At 39.8% G+C, this 21,103-nt stretch overlaps 1 long non-coding RNA gene across 1 annotated transcript; it reads right to left on the bottom strand.

Annotated features, from left to right (window-relative positions):
* Window positions 1-639: 639 nt before the first annotated feature.
* On the bottom strand, window positions 640-21,090 carry LOC126937793 (uncharacterized). Its single transcript, XR_007719844.1, has 3 exons — window positions 21,058-21,090; window positions 9,470-9,585; window positions 640-1,013 (listed from the first exon to the last, which is right to left on the bottom strand). It is a non-coding gene; the product is annotated as an uncharacterized LOC126937793 (long non-coding RNA).
* Between the last annotated feature and the right edge of the window lie 13 nt (window positions 21,091-21,103).

Here is a 21,103-nt window from a genome sequence, read left to right as displayed (position 1 = left end):
CAAAAGTCTGCTGCACATAAACATAGACTCAGTACAAGGGGAGTTAGTGTTTCAAGTGTTTCATAGCTTTATCTTGGATACAGCCCCATGTACATGTCTTAGTAAGGAACAAAGCAGATTAAATCCTTCTCATTTCTTTATCTAAATTTGATCTAATAGCTTTTCTAGTTCTGACATTTTATACTTAATTTCACTTGATTTCCATTGTCTTCTGGTGCAAATGGAAGCATAACAGGAACTCAAAAGGGTCAGACAAACCACAAGAGTAGAGAACTGTGTCTCAAGATACATGAGGAAGAAGAAAGAGTGCCCTTAACTACTTTGCCTGACTTCGGATCTCCAGACACAGATAAATTATACCATAATGTGCAAGAAACACAGATACTGTTAGGAATCCTCTGAGACATTTGGAGACATTACAGAGATGAGAAGAGGTGCTTGTAGCCTAAAAACAAACAAATGTTCTGATTTTCTAAATAAAGACATAATCTGATCCAGAAAGGACAGGAAAGTAAGTCTCAGGAGAATCTCTGACATAGTTTAGGTAGATCACTGAGCACAGAAAAGAATGCAGTGATCTTCAGGAAGCAGCATGAGTTCAGTACAAACACCTCAGCCATACCAGTTCGCCATTTACTATTTACTTTTCAGACATGTTTATTTATTAGTTTGTCAGATTTAAGATTTGAGCCCATATTTAAATAATAAAATAAACTTGATGATGTTTTCTTTCTTTGTTGCAAATCAGTTAATATAGCAGTAATATTTGTGGATCAGAAGTCTGGGTTAAATCCTTTAGTGAGTCCATCCCAACCAGGTGCCATATGTGCCACTCTGCCTTCTGTAATAGAATTGGAAGGCAACATTTCAGTTCCAGTGAAACTATATTACCTTTATTTGGAATATCTCTAAATTCCTCTTTCAGAATTTTCTTCTGAAGTTTACTTTTATTTTCACAGGTAGAAAGTCACTGCCCTTTGGAGAATATATTTTTACCTTTTCCAGAAACAGTTCTATCAGAAACAAAAAGAGATAAACTTTGATCACCTAGTCAATTGAAGGATGGGATAGAGGGAAAGAGGAATGTAAAGATTAAGGTATACATATAAACCAAAAAAAAAAAAAATTAAAAAAAAACCAATTTAGTGTGGGTCTTGTAAATTGGCCCTGAAAGCAATCTCTAAAGAGGAATTTTTTAATAGGGAAAAACGTCCTTAATACTTTTCAAATTCTTAAAGATTATCTTGCTTTCAAGTGTTTAAAAATGTAAGTTTAAAATGATAAGGCAGATTGAACACAGAAATACATACAGACTTTTCTATACCTTCCTTTCTTCTGATCTAGCAATGTAATCCAAGCATTATAAGTAACTTTTAGTTGCAGAACATATTCATTTCATTTCAAATGCATTTTTTATGTATGATTTTTTAAATCAGGATATTGGATTTTATCTTCTAATGTTCTGATAGGCTATAAATCATAGCTCCTTTATTTAAACTTAAACAGAATTTTTAAAACACATGAGAACAAAGATTTAGGTAGTTTTAAGTTTGTATTTTTTGTTAAATTATTTTGAAAGCAGAATTCAAACTTTGAATGCAAAAATATTGTTGCTGATAGGTTCACATCATATTCAAGTGTTATGTTATACGTGACTTTAACAGAATTTTAAGTTAGGAGATGAGCAGTAATGTTAGAAAGTTAACATCTGTAACATTACTTTTCCAATATACCTCATCCATGCAAATGTCTCCTAGGGACATTTCAAATAATCTTCACCAAAAGTTAATTAAATAAGAAATGAGGCCAGTTGTGGTGGCTCACGCCTGTAACCCCAGCACTTTGGGAGGCCGAGGCGGGTGGATTACGAGGTCAGGATATCGAGACCATCCTGGCTAACACGGTGAAACGCCGTCTCTACTAAAAATACAAAAAAAATTAGCTGGGCGTGGTGGCAGGCACCTGTAGTCCCATCTACTCGGAGGCTAAGGCAGGAGAATGGCGTGAACCTGGGAGGCTGAGCTTGCAGTGAGCCGAGATCGCGCCACTGCACTCCAGCCTGGGCAACAGAGTGAGACTCTGTCTCAAAAAAAATAAATAAATAAAAATAAGAAATGATATTTATCTATTTATAATTAATCTTTTACCTGATTTACAAAACTACATATAATTCAACATTTGATAAAATCAAGGGAGGGATTAAAAATAAAGTGAATGTGGGAAAAATTAGCCAGGGCTGATGCAGGGATTCACATTCATGCTTTGAAGTCCTATGTACTTGGTTAAATTTAGCTTAGGCTTTCTAACAGTCATTGCAAAGAAGGAAACAATCAGTTCCATTATTCACAAGTTTTTAAAAAAGTGCTATTTAGAGGGGTACAGCACTCTAGGTTCTTGAAGCCTGGGGCTTGAGGAGCTCAATCATCTGCTAGCCAAAAATACTTCCTGGTGGTAAACTGGTTGAAAGCTGAATTAAGAACTGTATTTTGTCAGGAGGGCCTAAAATATGTCATTCCTCTGCTCTAAAACCTTCAGCGACTCTCCACTGCCTATACGTTAACTATACATTTCTTGATCTGATATTTGAAGCCATCCTCAAAACTAAGTCAAGGTGAGCTCCCTGAAGGCAGATAGCATTTCTTATTCAATATCGTATTTCTAGCATTGTCACAGGTCCAGTGACAGTGTAGGTGTCAACAGATGCTCAGAAACAACTCTTACATACAGGGACTCTCAATCAACCAAGAAAATTGGCAGAAACCTTTCCAGTCCTCTTTTCTCTATCTGTAAGGCCTTCCCCTGCCAGCCCTGCCAGTTAAATGCTGGCCAATTTCTTCAAAATCAATACTAATATCTTCATCACCAATAATAGCTGCAGTAACATCACTTTGTATTTCTATTGTGTTCTACAGCTCACAAGTGCAGACACAAAAAATCCAATTCTATTCTCATAATCAGCCTTGCTTTATAGTCAGGGCAGGGATCATGGTCCCAGCTCCACAATGCAGAAACCACAGCTTGTACAAGATCACATCCTTATTAAATGGGAGATGCCATTGCCTCCTGACTTCCACAACAGGTTGTGGTCTCTTTCTCTTCTTCAAACTCTTGTGGCATTCAGTTTGGCATCTCTTATCAAAATAATTCCACTCATTTTATATAGTCCTTCATAGTTTATTTAAAAAATGGTTTCTCATCCAAAATTCCTATTTTTTTCATTTTTACAACTTCATTCGGAAAAAAATTAATCCTCTCCTTACTGTGAGGACCCTGCTGCTTTCTCCGCTCTCTCTAAAAATATAAAAAGTGAAAGCTACTCAGTAGATTTCACCACCATCACTGCATTCATTTTATCATCTGCCAAGAACAATAAAAACTAACATTTTTAAGGTTCCTACTCTCTGGAAGGTTCTGGGATAATTTTTAAATAGCTAATACTGCTTTATTTTACTTCTTTGCTCTTAGACTGTTAAATTTCACACACACACACACGCACGCATGCACACACACACACCCTGAAACAGCCCTAACCTGAAAATAAAGTATGTACTCTCCTTCTGTATGTACACTTTGACTAATGGGGAAAGAGAAGAGGAGTAGGTGACGAAAAGGAACTTAAATCCTTTCTGAAACTCTGCTACAGTGACTGATTTAAGAACCAAGTCTAGCTGGAGTCCATCAGAGGGATCCAGAATGTGTTGACAAGAGTTGCCAGTTAGGGGAATTTCTGGTGAAGACAACCTCAGGTAGGAAAAGACTCCAGCAGAGAGATTTTGATGAGGAGACTCTTCATCCTTCACCTTGGATCTGAGTGACAGCTCCAAGCCAGAAGAAGGCTGGAGAACAGAACCAAAGTGGAAGCCACCACCAGAAATCTTTTGGGTTTGAGGACTGGTAAGTCCCTGTGCTAAGATGCAGCACTACACAACTCCAGGGGGCACTCTTCACATGGCCCATACTGTGCACATGGCCTTGGAGTTATGCAACATGGGGTCCTCCTCATGGTACCCGGCCCTGTCCTCCCATACCACTGACTGCATATCACAGGGGACATCCATGTCAAGACCCTCAAGGGAACTGGGAACTTTCAAGCTTTCATTACTCATTTAATGATTTGGTGCTTGGCGTTTTGATTTCAGTTCACTTTATGGCTTCCTTGAATAAGATTTTAAAGATGTCTATGATGGGGAGCACCGAGATTCTCTAGACATGCTAAGCAGGAACTCAAAGGTGAGTATCATGCCAATTGTGTGATTCTTCCCATAGCATAACTCAGGATCCTGATGGCAAAGATTTCTCTGGAAAAAAGGTCAACTTCATCCAGACTGTGTGGCCTCCATTTTTTTAGCTATGTTTTTCTGTGAAAAGCATTACCTTTTGAGAAAAGCAAATTAGAAATTATTCTAATTTATATATGGGGCCCAGCAACAATTTCCCATCCACCCTTCAGGTCTGTAGTTCCCAAAACTGACTGTACTTTAGATCTTGACAAGTAAGTCAAGATCTCTGAAGGTGGGGCCCAGGCAACTAAATCTTTTTTTTTTTTTTTGAGACGAAGTCTCACACTGTCGCCGGGTTGGAGTGCAATGGTGCAATCTCAGCTCACTGTAACCTCCGCCTCCCAGGTTCAAGCGATTCTCCTGCCTGAGCCTCTGGAGTAGCTGGGATTACAGGTGCCCGCCAGCATGCCCAGCTAATTTTTTGTATTTTTAGTAGAGATGGGATTTCACTATGTTGGCCAGGCTGGTCTCAAACTTCTGACCTTGTGATCGTCCCGCCTCAGCCTCCCAAAGTGCTGGGAGCAACTACCTCTTTTAAAAAGTGTCTAAGTGATTCACTGTGCTGTCAGGGTGGTGAACCTGTGCCTTGGGTAGTTTTTTAATTCTTCCTCTAATCTCAGTCTCAGTGATAAATTGAGCTTCAGAAGGTTTGCTTAGCTGGAGAAACTCAGTTATGAAACTGGAGAGGACACGAATGAGATCACAAAGGCAATGAGACAAACAAGTCATTTGAAACAAATATTTATCAAGTGCCACATTCCCGGTCATGTACCAGGTGCTGGGAACACAAAATAATTATGACAAAGTCCCTGCCCTCAAAAAGTTTCTGCTTGAGCTGGAAAGACAGGTATGTGAATTACAATAACACAGAGCAAAATTAAATCAAGCTATTATGGGAGCACAGGCTGGGGAAATAAGGGAAGGTTTTGGAGGAGAAAATACATTTGAGGTAGGTCTTCAAGGAGGGATAAAGTTCTGATCAATGGAAAAGAGGCAGAAGGCATTCCAAAGAGGTACAGCTTGAGCAAAGGCATAGAGGCAAGAAAGTGGATGGGATATTGAGGAATTATAGGAACCTGGTTCAGAAAATAGTAGCCTATGAGGCTGGAGGTTTTTATTGTTTAATTATTGCTTTTAAAATTTTCTGTAGAGATGGGGTCTCATGTCACCCAGGCTGGTCTCAAACTCCTGCCTCAGCTTCCCAAAGTGCTTGGGTTACAGACGTGAGCCACTGCACCTGGTGAGGCTGGAGATTGAAATTTAAATGTGAAGCCAGGCACATTGGTGCTATGATTGCACCTGTGAATAGCCACTGTACTCCAGCCTGGACAATATAGCGAGACCCTGTCTCTTAAAATGTTTTTGAAATTAAAAAAAAAAATTGGTGGAAGGCCTCAGAAGCCCCCATAAGTAATCTGTAGGTGTTATGAGTTTGTGAGTCTATATCTATATGGTATGTGTCTTAGATGAAGAGAACACAACAAAGATTAAAAACCAAATCATGCCATGATAAGATCTGAAACAAATAGAAACATGATCAATATGAACTTTGATAAATACATCTGAGGTAGTTACTCATCCTGTTTTCGGGCAGCCTTCTCTGTTTTTATGCTTTAGCACTTGTAGGTGCTAACCATGAGGCAGAAAGCTGCACAGACAAGTCACTTAAATTATTCATCCTAAATCAAGTTGTGTTTAAGAGTCTCCTCTTGTTACTCCCACTACTCTGAGGGAGCTGGACACAGCACTGTTGCATTTTTTTTCTGTGCCTTTTACATATGTTCTCTCTGTTGAGAATGCCATTTCTTCCTTCTGTGATAATGCTCATGTACTGACTAAACTCTTAAGTTGCCAGTTCTGTGTGTCTTTCTATAGCATTTTTGTAGGGACAGCTAATCTAACAGTTATTAATTATACTGTATTTAGTAACATGTCTGTCTTCCCCACCAGACTGTGAACCCCTGGAAGACAGAAACAGGATCTTTTTAAACTTTCAATTACCAGGACTCAGCACAGTGGCTGACATGCTGGTGTTGCAGACTGAGTGAATGAATGAGAAAGCACTTACCAGATGTTGGAAATATTTAAACTTATCAATTATGTCCTTTAATGTTTAGGTACTGGGATTTAGGAAAATTTTTTCCATATTTAAAACCATTTGCTCAGGTTCAAAACACTTCTCTTCTCAAGTGTGCACTTATATAAGCAAAATGACAGCTGCTGAACCTATCAATTTATTTCCATGAAACAAGCAACATTTCTCTCTTTAGTACTAATCTGCCAAGGAAATATTAAAGTTAATGTATCTTTGGCTAGAAATATAAATATTACTCAAAAAGCTCCTGAAAACAACTAAAGCCTACAAAAGGGGAAAAAAATCCCCTAAGGGATATGACAATAGAATTTCGGGCTTCCTGGGATAAGAGGAGAGAGGGTGGTGCTCTTTGTGAATTTTGATGATTTCCAGTTCCTTAAATGTATTCCACTACTTGGGGGATTAAAAGGTTTACTGGTGAGAGTGTCAGTTGTCAAAGGACTAAGGATAGATTCTACAATCCTGTAAAAGAGAGCTCCAACAGCTTCTCCAACAGGAATCTTGAAATATTTGTTATCTCAGTAATAATTTTGCCCTATTGTTATACTTCCTTGGTTCTTTAACAGTCCTGTTACCTCTGGAAGAAATAACATGTTTAAGGAAATTAATTTTTGCACAGTTGCTCCCGAACTCTATCTGTAAGGCACCTTGTCTATTACTCCGTGCATTTGTATTGGTTTTTGCCTCATGTATTTTGATGCTCTGTTGTTAGATGTGTACACATTAAGGATTGTTTTGTCCTCTTGGAGAATTGAACCATTTATCATTAGGTAATGTGCTCTTGTTCATCCCTGATAATTTTCCTTGTTCTGAAGTCTGCATTGACTGCAATTAATAGAGCGACTCCAGCTTTCTTTTGAATAGTGTTAGCATATATTAGGGGTTGAATTGTATCCCCTCCCCCAAATTTTTATTGTTGAAGTTCTAACTCCCAATACCTCAGAAAGTGACTTTTATATTTGGACACAGGGTCTTTAAACAAGTTAAAATTAAAATTAGCTCGTAAGAATGGGCCCTAATCCGCTATGATTAGTGTCCTTATATGAAGAGGAAATTTGGACACAGACACGAATAGAGGGAAGTCTATATTCCTCTCAAGAGGGAGAAGATAAATCTACAAGCCAAGGAGAGAGGCTAAGAACAGATCCTCCTCTCATGATCTTCAGAAAAAAATAATTCTGCCAACACCTTGATCTCAGACTTCTAACTTCCAGATTGTGAGAACATAAATTTCCCTTGTTTAAGCCACCAATTTCTAGAACTTTGTTATGGAAGACCTAGCTAATGAATACAGCATGGTATCTCTTCCTCCATTCCATTACTTTTAACCTACTTGTGTCCTTATAGAGTGAGTTTCTTGTAGACAACATATGGATCTTGTTTTTTATTGACTGACAATCACACTCACAAAAAATTGACATATTTGGACAATTCACACTTAAAGTGGCTATTGACATATTTGGTTTAATATCTACATGTTCCTAATGTTTTCTACTCATTGCATTTGTTTTTTGTTTATTTTTGCTCCCCCTTCTTTTCTATCTTCTTTGGCATATCAATTACACTTCTTTTTGAATTTTTTTAAGTAGTTGTCCTAGAGTTTCCAATATACATTCACAACTGATCTAAGTCCACTTTCAAGTAACACAATGCCACTCTAGAGATAGTGCAGTTACCTTATCCCCAATTCCTCATTCCCATCCCTTAAAGCATTTATGCCATTCATTTGACTTACCCATAAGGTATCATCACCCAATATATTGTTATTGTTATTACTTTAAACAGAGAGCTGAAAGGTTTAAAGCACTAGAGGGACAACAGGACACATACCAAATTACTGTACTAAAATGTAGACTGATGGGTCAAAAAAACACAGAAAGTCTGCATTATAAGGTAATCATTTGGAGGAAGGAGGCATTAAATCTAGAAATTTTAGAAATATTAGGAGAGGCCGTATTTGTTAAGAACATGAAAAGATGAGTAGGATTTGTACTTGCATAGAGGGGAGAGCAATTGGTAGAGAATATCCCAGGTGGAAGGCATGGGATAGGATTGGGGAAAGGATTGGGATTAAAAAACACTGAGAATTTCAAGTTGGTTAGAACTTAAGATGTGTGATGGAGAGTAATTGGAAATAAAGTTAGAAAATAAGGTTGGGCTCACGTGGAATTTCTATTAACTTTCATGTTTGTACATCTATCATGTGATATTAATTGACATTAATAATAATAATAATAACTAAGGTACTACAAAATCCAAAGTGCCTTGTAAACTGCTAAGGTAAAAAATAACATTTAATATAATTTTAATGCTGTTTGTTTACAGTGTTCTCATTGTAAGTAGAGTGTACAGTTTCATTTTTGAGGAGGAGTTAGGATGGTAAGGGATGTGAATAAGAGGAATTAAAGTCAGTGAACAAAGCAAAAATTACATAGTCAAAATTACCCTTGAAAATTCTTTAAATTGCCCAAAAGGTTCATTAAGCATGACTTTATAAATACTATTTTATGCAATAATTCTTAGGCATACTAAGTTGTGAGAATAACTAAACTAGCTAATCTAAAGAACAAAAAGGGAAGAGGGAAAAGGGGAATGAAATTTATAAGCAGATGTCTGGGCATTTAAGCCACTCCATACATAAAATGATTATCAAATTCCTCTGTAGTGAATGGGAAAGTGTTTACTCATTTGGGTTTGCTATAAAGCCTCTTTAACCTTACTATATATATGAACAGACTGTTTGGTGATGGTGTGTGTGGTGGCAGAGGGCAATAAAGCAGACAGTGGTGAGGTTTAAGTACTAAAGTCAGTGGATTCATTATATATATATGTTTAAATTGATATCATAAGATAGTAGAAACATGGGTTTTTGTGTCTACAATAGTTAGAATTATCTAGATTGAAAGTAGAAGTTCATTTGAGCTAGTTAAAACAATTAAAGAAAAATGAGGGATAGATTGGGGGAGGTGGAGTCAGATGGCTGAATAAGACACCTTCAATGAACATCTCCCCTCCAGGAATAGCAAATTGAAAAACTATCCACACAAGAAAGTTCCTCTGTAAGAACCAAAAATCAGGTGAGTGATCACAGTACCTGGTTTAAACAGCTTATCAAGGAAAGGCACTGAAGAGGGTAGGAAAGACAGTCTTGAATTGCTAACACCACCCCTCCTTCATCCTCCAGCAGCAGCCGCGGTGAGGAGAGAGAATCTGTATGCATGAGGGAGGAAGAGCACAGTGATTGTGAGACTTTGCGCTGGAATTCGGTGCTGCCGGTCATAGCGGAAAACAGCACAAGAAAGAATTTAGCTGGCGCTCACAGATGAAGCATTTAGACCAGCCCTAGCCAGAGGGGGATCACCCATCCCAATAGTCAGAACCTGAGTTCCAGCAAGCAACATGACCATGGGCTAAAGTGCTCTAGGACCCTAAATAAACTTGAAAGGCAGTCTAAACAAGGACTGCATTTCCTGGGCAAGTCCTGGTACTGTGCTGGACTCAGAGCCAGTGGACCTGGGGGGCATGTGACCTAGTGAGACCCCAGCTGGAGTGGCCAAGGGAGTGCTTGTGTCAAACCTTCCTTAACCGTGGGCAGCACAGCTTGCAGCTCCAAAAGAGACTCCTTCCTTCCACTCGAGGAGAGGAGAGGGAACAGCAAAGAAGACTCTGTCTTGCAACTTGGATACCGTCTCAGCCACAGTAGAACAGGGTACCAGGAAGAGTCCTGAAGTCCCCAAACCAGTCCTAGTTCCTGAACAACATTTCTAGACACTGTGGGCCAGAAGGGGACCTTCTGCCACAGTTCTGGCAGGATTCATCTCTTGCTGACTAAAGAACACTTGGGCCTTGAATAAACACCAGCAGCAGCAGGGCAGTACTTGTCACAGGACTTGGATGAGACTGAGCGCTGTGCTAGCTTCAGGTGTGACCCAGCACATTTCCAGTTGTAGAGGCTATGGAGAGAGACTCCTTTGGTTTAACGAAAGGAGAGGGAAGAGTAAGCCTTGTAGCTTGGGTACCAGCTCGGCCACAGTAGGGTAAAGCACCATGTGGGCTCCTGGGGTCTCTGATTCCAGGACTTTGCTCCTGGATGGCATTTCTGAACTAACCCAGGGCCAGAGGGGAGGACACTGCCCTAAAGAGAGACCCAGGCCTGGCAGCATTCCCTGCAAGCTGACTGAAGAGCCCTTAGGACTTGAGTAAACCAAGTAGTATTTGCCAAAGGCCTGGGGCGGTGGTGGCCATGGGGAGAAACTCTTTCTGCTTGAGGAAAGGAGAGGTAAGAGGAAAGGACTTTGTCTTGTGGCTTAGGTGCTAGCTCAGCCACAGTAAAACAGAGCACTAAGAAGCTGCCTGAGGTTCCCAGCTCCAGGCCCTGGCTCTCAGATAGCATTTTTGAACCTGCCCTGGGCTGAGTGGAGCCTATAGTCCTGAAGGGAAGGACAGAAGCCTCGCTGAATTCGCCACCTGCTGACTGAAGAGCCCTTGAGCCCTGAGTGAACATCGGTAGTAGCCAGGCAGTGGCTGCTGCAGGCCTTGGGTGAGACCTAGTGCTATGCTGGCTACAGGTATAACCCAGCACAGTCCCAGTGGTGGTGGTTACGGGGGTGCTTGTGTCACTCCTCCCTCAGATCCAGGCAGCTCATCATGGAGAGACTCCATTTACTTGGGATAAGTAAGAGAAGGGAACAAGAGTCTCTGCCTGGTAATCCAGGGAATTCTCTCAGATCTTACCCAAGACCACCAAGGCAGTACATCTACGAGTCTGCAAGAGTCACAGCATTACTGGGCTTAGGGTGGCCCCTAATGCAGATATACTTGCAGTGAACAGAGACTTAGATCACAACACTCAATTCCCTCTGAATACCTGGAAATCCTTCCCAAGAAGGATAGGTACAAACAAGCCCAGACAGCAAAGACTACACCTAACTCTTCAATGCCCAGACATTGCTGAATATCCACAAGCATCAAGACTATCAAGGAAAACATGACCTCACTAAAAAACATAAATAAGGCACCAGTGACCAATTCTGGAGTGACAGAATTACATGAACATTCAGACAGATAATTCAAAATAGCTTTTTTGAGGAAGCACAACAAAATTCAAGATAACACAGAGAAGGAATTCAGAATCATATCCAATAAATTTAACAAAGAGATTCAGATAATTTTAAAAAACCAAGCAGAAACTCTGAAGCCAAAAAATTCAACTGACATACTGAAGAAGGAATCAGAGTCTCTCAACAACAGAACTGATCAAACAGAAGAAAGAATGAGTGAGCCTGAAGATACGCTACCTGAAAATACAGTCACAGGAGACAAAATAAAAAAGAATAAAGCATGCCTACAAGATCTAGAAAACAACTTCAAAAGGCCAAATCTAAGAGTTACTGACTTTAAAGAGAAGGTAGAGAGAGATAGGGGTAGAAAATTTATTAAAAGGGATAATAACAGAGAACATTCCAAACCTAGAGAAGGATATCAGTATTTAAGCACAAGAAGATTATAGAACACTAAGCAGATTTAACACAAAGAACACTACTTCAAAGCATTCAATAATCAAACTCTCAAAGGTGAAGGAAAGAAAGAACCTTAAAAGCAGCCAAAGAAAAGAACTAAATAACATACAAAGGAGCTCCAATATGTCTGGCAGCAGACTTCTCAGTGGAAACCTTACAGGTTTGACATGGCAGTACATGTGGCGTGACAGAGTGGCATGACATATTTAAAGTGCTGAAGAAAAAACTTTTATCCTAGAATAGTATATCCGGTAAAAATATCCTTCAACCATGAAGAATAAATAGAGACTTTCCCAGAGAAACAAAAGCTGAGGGATTTCATCAATACCAAACTTGTCCTACAAGAATTGCTAAAGGTAGTGTTTCAATCTGAAAGAAAAGGATGTTAAGCAATAAGAAGTGATCTGAAGGTACAAAACTCACTGGTAATAATAAGTAAACAGACAAAAACAGAAGTTTTTTTCTTAAGATAGGGTCTAGATTTGTTGCCCACCCAGCCTGGAGTGCAGTGGTGCTATTAATAACACAGCTCACTGCATCCTCAACTCCTGGGCTCAGGTGATCCTCCCACCTCAGCCTTCCAAGTAGCTGGGACCACAGGCTCATGCCACTGTGCCCAGCTTATTTTTAAAAAATTTTTTATAAAGACAAGGTTTTGCCATGTTGCTGAGGCTAGTCTCAAACACCTGGGCTCAAGGTGTTGAGACTGCCTGGGCAACATGGCCAAGACTGTCTTGGCCTCCCAAAGTGCTGGGGTTATAGGCACGAGCTACTGTGCCCAGTCAAACACAGAATAGCCTAACACTGTAATTGTGGTATGGAAATTACCCACATCTTGAGCAGAAATACTAAAATATGAACCTATCCAAAGTAATAATTACAACAACTTTTCAAGACACAGACGGTATAAGATATAAATAAGAACATCAAAAAGTTAAAAAGCAAGCAGTTAAAGTGTAAAGTGAAGTTGAAGTGTAGAGTCCTTATTACTCTTCTCTTTGCTTATTTGTTTGTTACAACCCATGTTAAGTTGTCATCAGTTTAAAATAATGGGTTATAAATTGTTATTTCCATGCCTCATGAGAACCTCAAATTTAAAAACCTACAGCAGATACACAAAAAGTAAAAAGCAAGAAATTAAAACATACCACCAGAGAAAATACTCTTCCCAAAAGGAAGGAAGGAGAGAGGGAGGAAAGAAAGCAGGCAAGAAGCCAGGCAGGGAAGACCACAAAACAACAAGAAAACAAATTATAAAATGGCAGAAGTAAGTCCTTACTTATTGATAATAACATTTAATATAAATGGACTAAATTCACCAATCAAAAAGACACAGAGTAGTTGAACTAATTAAAAAAGATACAATGATCTGTTGTCTACAAGAAACACTTTACCTATAAAGACACACTGACCGAAAATAAAGACATGGAAAAAAAGTTCCATGCCAGTTGAAACAAACAAACAAACAAACAAACAAGGAGCAGGAGCAGCCATATATGCTTTTTTTTTCTTTTTTTCTTTTTTTTGAGATGGAGTTTTGCTCTGTTACCCAGGCTGTAGTGCAGTGGCACAATCTCAGCTGACTGCAACCTCTGCCCTACCGGGTTCAAGCAATTCTCCCACCTCAGCCTCCTGAATAGCTGGGATTACAGGCACCGTGCCACCATGCCTGGTGAATTTTTGTATTTTCAGTAGAGATGGGGTTTCACCATGTTGGCCAGGCTGGTCTTGAACTGCTGACCACAAGTTATCCACCCATTTCGGCCTCCCAGAGTGCTGGGATTACAAGCAGGAGAAGCTGTATTTTTATTAGACAAAAGATTTCAGACAAAATCTATAAAAAGAGACAAAGAAGGTCATTATATAATAATAAAGGGGTCAATTCAACAAGATAATTTAGTAATTCTAAATATATATGCACCTAACACTGCAGAGCACCAGGTATACAAGGCAAATATTATTAAAACTAAAGTCAGAGATAGACCCCAATACAATGACAGCTGGAGACTTCAACACCCCATTTTCAGCACTGGACACATCACCCAGATAGAAAATCAACAAGGAAACACTGGATTTAATCTGTACTATGGACCAAATGGACTAAATAGACATTTACAGAACATTTCATCTAATGCCAGTAGAATACACATTCTTCTCTTTAGTATATGAATCATTCTCAAGGATAGGTCATATGTTAGGTCAGAAAAGAAGTCTTAAAACACTCAAAAAAATCAGAATAATATCAAGTGCCTTCTCTGACCATAATGGAATAAAACTAGAAATCAAAAACAAGAGGAACTTTGGGAACTATACAAACACATAGAAGTTAAAAAATAGGCTCTTGAATGACCAGCAGGTCAATGAAAAAATTAAGAAGGAAATTTAAAATTTCCCAAAACAAATGAAAATGGAAACATGACACAGCAAAAGCCATGAGATACAGCAGAAGCAGTACTAAGAGGAAAGTTTATAGCAATAACCACCTAATAAAAAAGGAGAAAAACTTCAAATAACCCAACAATGCATCTTAAAGAACTAGAAAACAAGAGCAAACCAAACCTCAAATTAATAGAAGAAAATAAATAATAAAAATCAGAGCAGAAATAAATGATATAAAAATAAACAAAACAATACAAAAGATCAATAAAAAGATAAGATGATTTTGTGAAAAGATAATGTCAATCAACTGTTAGCTAGACTATAAAAAAGAGAGAAGACCCAAAGAAATAAAATCAGAGATGAAAAAGGAGACATTATAATTTAAACTGCAGAAATTCAAAAGATCATTAGAGACTACTATGAGCAAGTATATGTCAATAAATTGGAAAATCTAGAAGAAATGGACAAATTTCTAGACACATATGACCTGCCAAGATTGAACCATGAAGAAGTCCAAAATCTGAACAGACCTATTATAGGTAATGAGATTGAAGCTGTAATAAAAAGGCTTCCAGCAAAGAAAAGCCCACTCAGGTGTCTGCTCCTGGATCAGTTCCCTCTGGTCAAGGGTAGGAAGGGGTTCATGCTGGTACAACAGAGACTCATAACTGTTAGTATTCAGATCTGGAGGGGAGGAGCAGTTCCTGGGCTTTTCTTTGCAGTTCTCAGAAAAGTAATGGGCCAGGAAGATAACCTATATCATTATGCCAAATTTGGATTTAATTTCAGATTCTTCATATACTTGCTTTATGATACTAGAAAATTTATTTCTTAATTCGTGTAAAATACACTGTTTTCCTAGTATGTTCCAGGAAACATACTAAGTTCTAAGTAAATAATAATGTATACCTTTCCTCAAGAAACTTAGAATCTAGTAGAGTGACAGAAAAGAAGATGAAGAATTTGACTAATTATGATAAGGACCTTTATAGGGATAAGCATAGATTGCTGTAGTAGCTTATAAGGGGACATTAAACCTGGACTTGAGAGGGTGGGAGTATTAGTCTGTTTTCACGCTGCTGATAAAGACATGCCTGAGACTGGGAAGAACAAAAGATTTAATTGAACTTACAGTTCCACATGGCTAGGGAGGCCTCAGAATCATGGCAGGAGGTGAGAGGCCTTCTTACATGGCAGTGACAAGAGAAAATGAGGAAGATGCAAAAATGGAAACCCCTGCTAAAACCACCAGATCTCATGAGACTTATTCACTACTACGAGTAGTATGGAGGAAACTGCCCCCATGATTCAAATTATCTCCTACCAGGTCCCTCCCACAACATGTGGGAATTATGGGAGTACAATTCAAGATAAGATTTGGGTGGGGACACAGAGCCAAACCATATCATTCAGCCCCTGGACCCTCCAAATCTCATGTCCTCATATTTCAAAAGCAATTATGCCTTCCCCAAAATCCCCCAAAGTCTTAACTCATTTTAGCATTAACCCAAAAGTCCACAGTCCAAAGCCTCATCTGAGACAAGGCAAGTCTCTTCTGCCTATGAACCTGTAAAATCAAAAGCAAGCTAGTTACTTCCTAGATACAATGGGGTACAAGCATTAGGTAAATACAGCTGTTACAAATGGGAGAAATTGGCCAAAACAAAGGGGTTACAGAGCACATGCCCTGTAACAGAAAACCAGTGGGGCAGTCAAATTCTAAAGCTCCAAAATGATATCCTTTGACTCCATGTCTTACATCCAGGTCATGCTGATGCAAGAGGTAGGTTCCATTGTCTTGGGCAGCTGCGTCCCTGTGGCTTTGCAGGGTATACCACCCCTCCTGGCTGCTGTCACGGGCTGGTGTTGAGTGTCTGTGGCTTTTCCAGGTGCACAGTGCAAGGTGTCAGTGAATCTACCATTCTGGGGTCTAGAGGATGGTGGCCCTCTTCTCACAGCTCCACTAGGCAGTGCCCCAGTAGCGTCTCTGGGTGGGGGCTCCGACCCCACATTTCCTTTCTGCACTGCCCTAGCAGAGGTTCTTCATGAGGACCCCACCCCTGCAGCAAACTTTTGCCTGGGCATCCAGGCATTTCCATACGTCCTCTGAAATCTAGGCGGAGGTTCCCAAACCCCAATTCTTGACTTCTGTGCACTTGCAGGCTCAAAACCACGTGGAAGCTGCCAAGGCTTGGGGCTTGCACCCTCTGAAGCCACAGCCCAAGCTCTACATTGGCCCCTTTCAGCCACAGCTGGAGCAGCTGAGACACAGGGCACCAAGTTCCTAGGCTGTACACAGCACGAGGACCCTTGGCCCACCCATGAAACCACATTTTCCTTCAAGGCCTCTGAGCCTGTGATGGGAAGAGCTGCTGTGAAGACCTTGACATGCCCTGGAGACATTTTCCCCATTGTCTTGGCAATTAAGATTTGGCTCCTCGTTACTTATGCAAAGTTCTGCAGCCAGCTTGACTTTCTCCTCCGAAAATGGGATTTTCTTTTCTATCACATTGTCAGGCTACAAATTTTCCAAACTATTATGCTCCACTTCCCTTATAAAACTGAATGCATTTAACAGCACCCAAGTCACCTCTTGAATACTTTGCTGTTTAGAAATTTCTTCTACCAGATACCTTAAATCATCTCTCTCAAGTTCCAAGCTCCACAAATCTCTAGGGCAGGGGCAAAATGCTGTCAGTCTCTTTGCTAAAACATAACAAGAGTCACCTTTGCTCCAGTTCCCAACAAGTTCTTCATCTCTATCTGAGACCACCTCAGCCTGGACCTTATTGTTCATATCATGATCAGCATTTTTGTCAAAAGTCATTCAACGAGTCTCTAGGAGGCTCCAAACTTTCCCACATTTTCCTGTCTTCTTCTGAGCCCTCCAAACTGTTCCAACCTCTGCCTGAGACCCAGTTCCAAAGTTGCTTCCACATTTTTGGGTATCTTTTCAGCAATGCCCCACTCTACTGGTACCAATTTACTGTATTAGTCCATTTTCATGCTGCTAATAAAGACATACCCAAGACTGGGAATAAAAGGTTTATTTGAACTTACAGTTCCACATGGCTGGGGAGGCCTCAGAATCATGGGGGGAGGTGAAAGGCACTTCTTGCATGGCAGCAGCAAGAGAAAATGAGGAAGATGCAAAAGTGGAAACCCCTGATAAAACCATCAGATCTCATGAGACTTATTCACTATCATGAGAACAGTATGGGGGAAACCGCCCCCATGATTCAAATTATCTCCCATCATTCAAATTTTATCCCACTGGGTCCTTCCCACAACACATGGGAATTATGGGAGTACAATTCAAGATGAGATTTGGGTGGGGACACAGAGCCAAACCATATCAGTGGGGGAAGCTTCCTAGGTGAGATGACTTTTGAGTCCAACAGAATAAAGAGTAATTTCTTTACTCTGGGGTGGAGGGAATGAGATGGGGAAAAATAGGCAAAAAATGGCATTCTAATAAGAAAGAATAATAGTTGCAAAATCAATTTGGATTTTTAAAAATGTTTTATTATAGAAATCATAAAGGGGGCCTGGTGTGGTGGCGCACACCTGTAATTCTAGCACTTTGGGAGGCTAAGGTAGGAGGATCGCTTGAGCTCAGGAATTGGAGACTAGACTGGGCAACACAGGGAGTCCCAATTTCTAGAAAAAAAAAATTAGCCCAGTATAGTGGCATATACCTGTGGTTCCAGCTACTTGGGAGGCTGAGGTGGGAGAAGGTCAAGGTTGCAGTGAACCATGATCACCCCCATTGCACTCTAGTCTGGGTGACAAAGCAAGACTCTGTCTCAAAACAAAACAAAACAAAAAAGGAAGGAAGGAAGGAAATACAAAAAGAAAGGAAAGGAAAAGAAAGGAAAGGAAAGGAAAGTAAGGAAGGAAGGAAGGAAAAAAGAAAAGAAAAGAAAAAAGAAAGAAAGAAAGGAAAGAAAGAAAAAGAAAGAAAGAAAGAAAGAATCACAATGGGATTTTGCTAAATTTTTAAATTAGTTTGGTGGAAATGGACAACTTTACAATATTGACTGTATTATTTTTCCATATATTCGAGTCTTTATTTGTATCCTTTATGGAAATATGTAAGTCAGGTTAAAGTATAAATACTGTTGTTAGGTAAGATCTGAGTCTTACTCCTGTTATATAGTATATGAGACTTGGACCTTGGTCAAGTTACTCTCTAAGCCTCAATTTCTTAGTTTGTACAATGGGGGTGATTGTAATACCAACTTCATGGGTTGTCATCAGTATTAAATAACATATTGCATGTAAAGTGCCTAACCAAGTGCTTTACACATCATATACAATCAAATAAAAAGCTACTTCTTCCCCCCTCCCTTTTTAAACGGCTTTATTTAGGTATAATTGACACACAATAAGCACTTATACATAAACGTATTTACAGTGTACAATTTGGTAAGTTTTGACATATAAACATCCATGCAATCATTACAACAATCAAGAAAATGAACATTTTTATCACCCCCAAAGTTTCCTCATGCCCCTTTGTGATCTTTCCTTCCACCCCTATCCCTCATCTAGCTTTCTCAATTCTTCAAATAGGTCTTGTAATTCCTTATAAACACAAACTTGAATTTTGTTATTTTTGAATGTAATATTTCTCCTATTTCAATTTTTTTTTTTAAGAGACAGGGTGTCAGTCTTTTGTCCAGGCTGGAGTACAGTGGTGGAATCATAGCTCATTGCAGCCTCAAACTCCTGGGCTCAACTGGTCCTCCTGTCTCAGCCTCCTGAGTAGCTGAGACTATAGGTACATGCCACCATACGCAGCTACCTTTTCTTTTCTTTTTTAGAAATGGGGTCTTACTATTTTGCCCAGGTTGGTCTTGAATTTCTAGCCTCAAGCAATCCTCCCTCATCAGCCTCCCAAAGTGCTGAGATTATAGGCATGAGCCATCACACCCAGCCTTCTTCCCACTGCATTTTAAAATTGATGATTGTTGTTTAGGAGAGGTATTTTATAGCCACCTTATTGAATTAGTTTCAATTTATTCCATGGATTTTCCAAGAAAGCAATCAATCATAATACTCTAAAAGAATTTATTTTTTATTTTCTTTCCAACATATATACTTAATGTTTTGTTTTGTTTGGACTTGCTGGGTTCAGTTAGGACTTCAGGAAAATGTTGGCTAGTAGTAGCAGGCCTGCCCCTAACAACTTGATGACCCAGATTACAGAAAGAGGTCTATACATCGTAAGTTTGAATATTTAAAGATTATACATCAAGCTAACCAACAGTTAGATTGAAAAGTTTTGGCCAGGCACGGTGGCTCACATCTGTCATCCCAGGACTTTGGGAGGCCGAGGTGGGTGGATCACGAGGTCAGGAGATTGAGACCATCCTGGCTAACATGGTGAAACTCTGTCTCTATTAAAAATACAAAAAATTAGCCGGGCATGGTGGCAGGCGCCCGTAGTCCCAGCTACTCAGGAGGCTGACGCAGGAGAATCGCTTGAATCTGGGAGGTGGAGGTTGCAGTGAGCTGAGATCACGCCACTGCACTCCAGTCTGGGCAACAGAGCAAGCCTCTGTTTCAAAAAAAAAAAAAAAAAGTTTTATCCTACTACTTTGACACATCTAACTTATAGCAAACATACACATAGCAACTTAGAAGTCCAGGTCCAAATTTAGAATCTTTGAGTACCACACCTCCCGATTTTGTACCTGAGGAAGTTCTTCAGAACTTAACACAAATTATCTTTCATTTCAGAAGGTCTTATTTCACTGATCCTTGCATAAACATCATTTTCTCATGGTATTGACTAATACTTTAATTTTTCTCCTTAGAATCAAAATTTGATAAACACATTCTGGGGCTCATTGTAAAACAAACATCAGCATACATTATGTTCCCAAAGAAAATCCAAATTGCTTGGTAGATTTGGGGCTTTGTTTTAGAAATTGTCTTTCAAGGCTTTTTAAAGGATCTACGGGCCCCTAATCTTCCCTGGTCCACAATTTCTACCTCCAATTCTACTGGAAGACCCTAAGAACTGAGTTTCCTTAACTGTGGTTTGAACATCCTGATCACTTCTGAGACAATACCATTAGTGAATACATTCTAAGCACGTCATCTGAATATTTACAGACATCTTTTAAAAACGGCTGGATCTGGAAGTTAGGCCATGAAGAGAGGAAGACCTGTGACTTGGACAAGGCTTCAAAGCCGGTCACCTGCTTGTTCATGTGGTAGCAGCTGGTCTAACTGGAATAACTTGGGAAGGAAATTAGGACACACAGTTGGAGTTCCAGCTCTGTCATAAGCTGGCTAAACTGGAATGAGTCACTTAAAACTCTTTGTTAAACCCCAGAGTCATAATCTATAAAATCGGGATAAAGACGTTTGCCTTAAGCCCTCCACCAGTTTTTGGAGGAAACCACAACTGACTGAGCTTTAATTTTTGCCCCTGTTGCAATTAAGATGGCACTCCTGCCCTGTCCACTTCACAGGGTTTTTGGGGATGGGATGGGGAGGCAAAACCTTTCTGAGCTTCAGTTTCAAAACAGAGCTAAGAATACATGCCCAACCCGCAAATAAAATTCTAGGAAGAACAGAGGAAAATAGACAGGAAAACTGCGAAATGCAGTCGGCCATACAAGCATGAATTGTCTTGAACACAACAAGCAGACCTGAAGAGGGTTTGTGCGTCTCTCTCCTCTTGGCTCGAGTCACAACCCCATAATGTAAATCAAAATCACTTTTGAAAAAGGCTTTCGCTGTTCAGAGCGGCGTCCGCATTTGTACTCACCTGCGCGTCCCCGGCACCCCACCCGGCTGCCTCGCGGGACGGGGAG

Source organism: Macaca thibetana, chromosome 15, assembly GCF_024542745.1.
Source record: "Macaca thibetana thibetana isolate TM-01 chromosome 15, ASM2454274v1, whole genome shotgun sequence".
NCBI lineage: Eukaryota > Metazoa > Chordata > Mammalia > Primates > Cercopithecidae > Macaca > Macaca thibetana.
The sequence above is the reverse complement of the archived record's forward strand: the minus strand, read 5'-3'. Positions and strand labels throughout refer to the sequence as shown.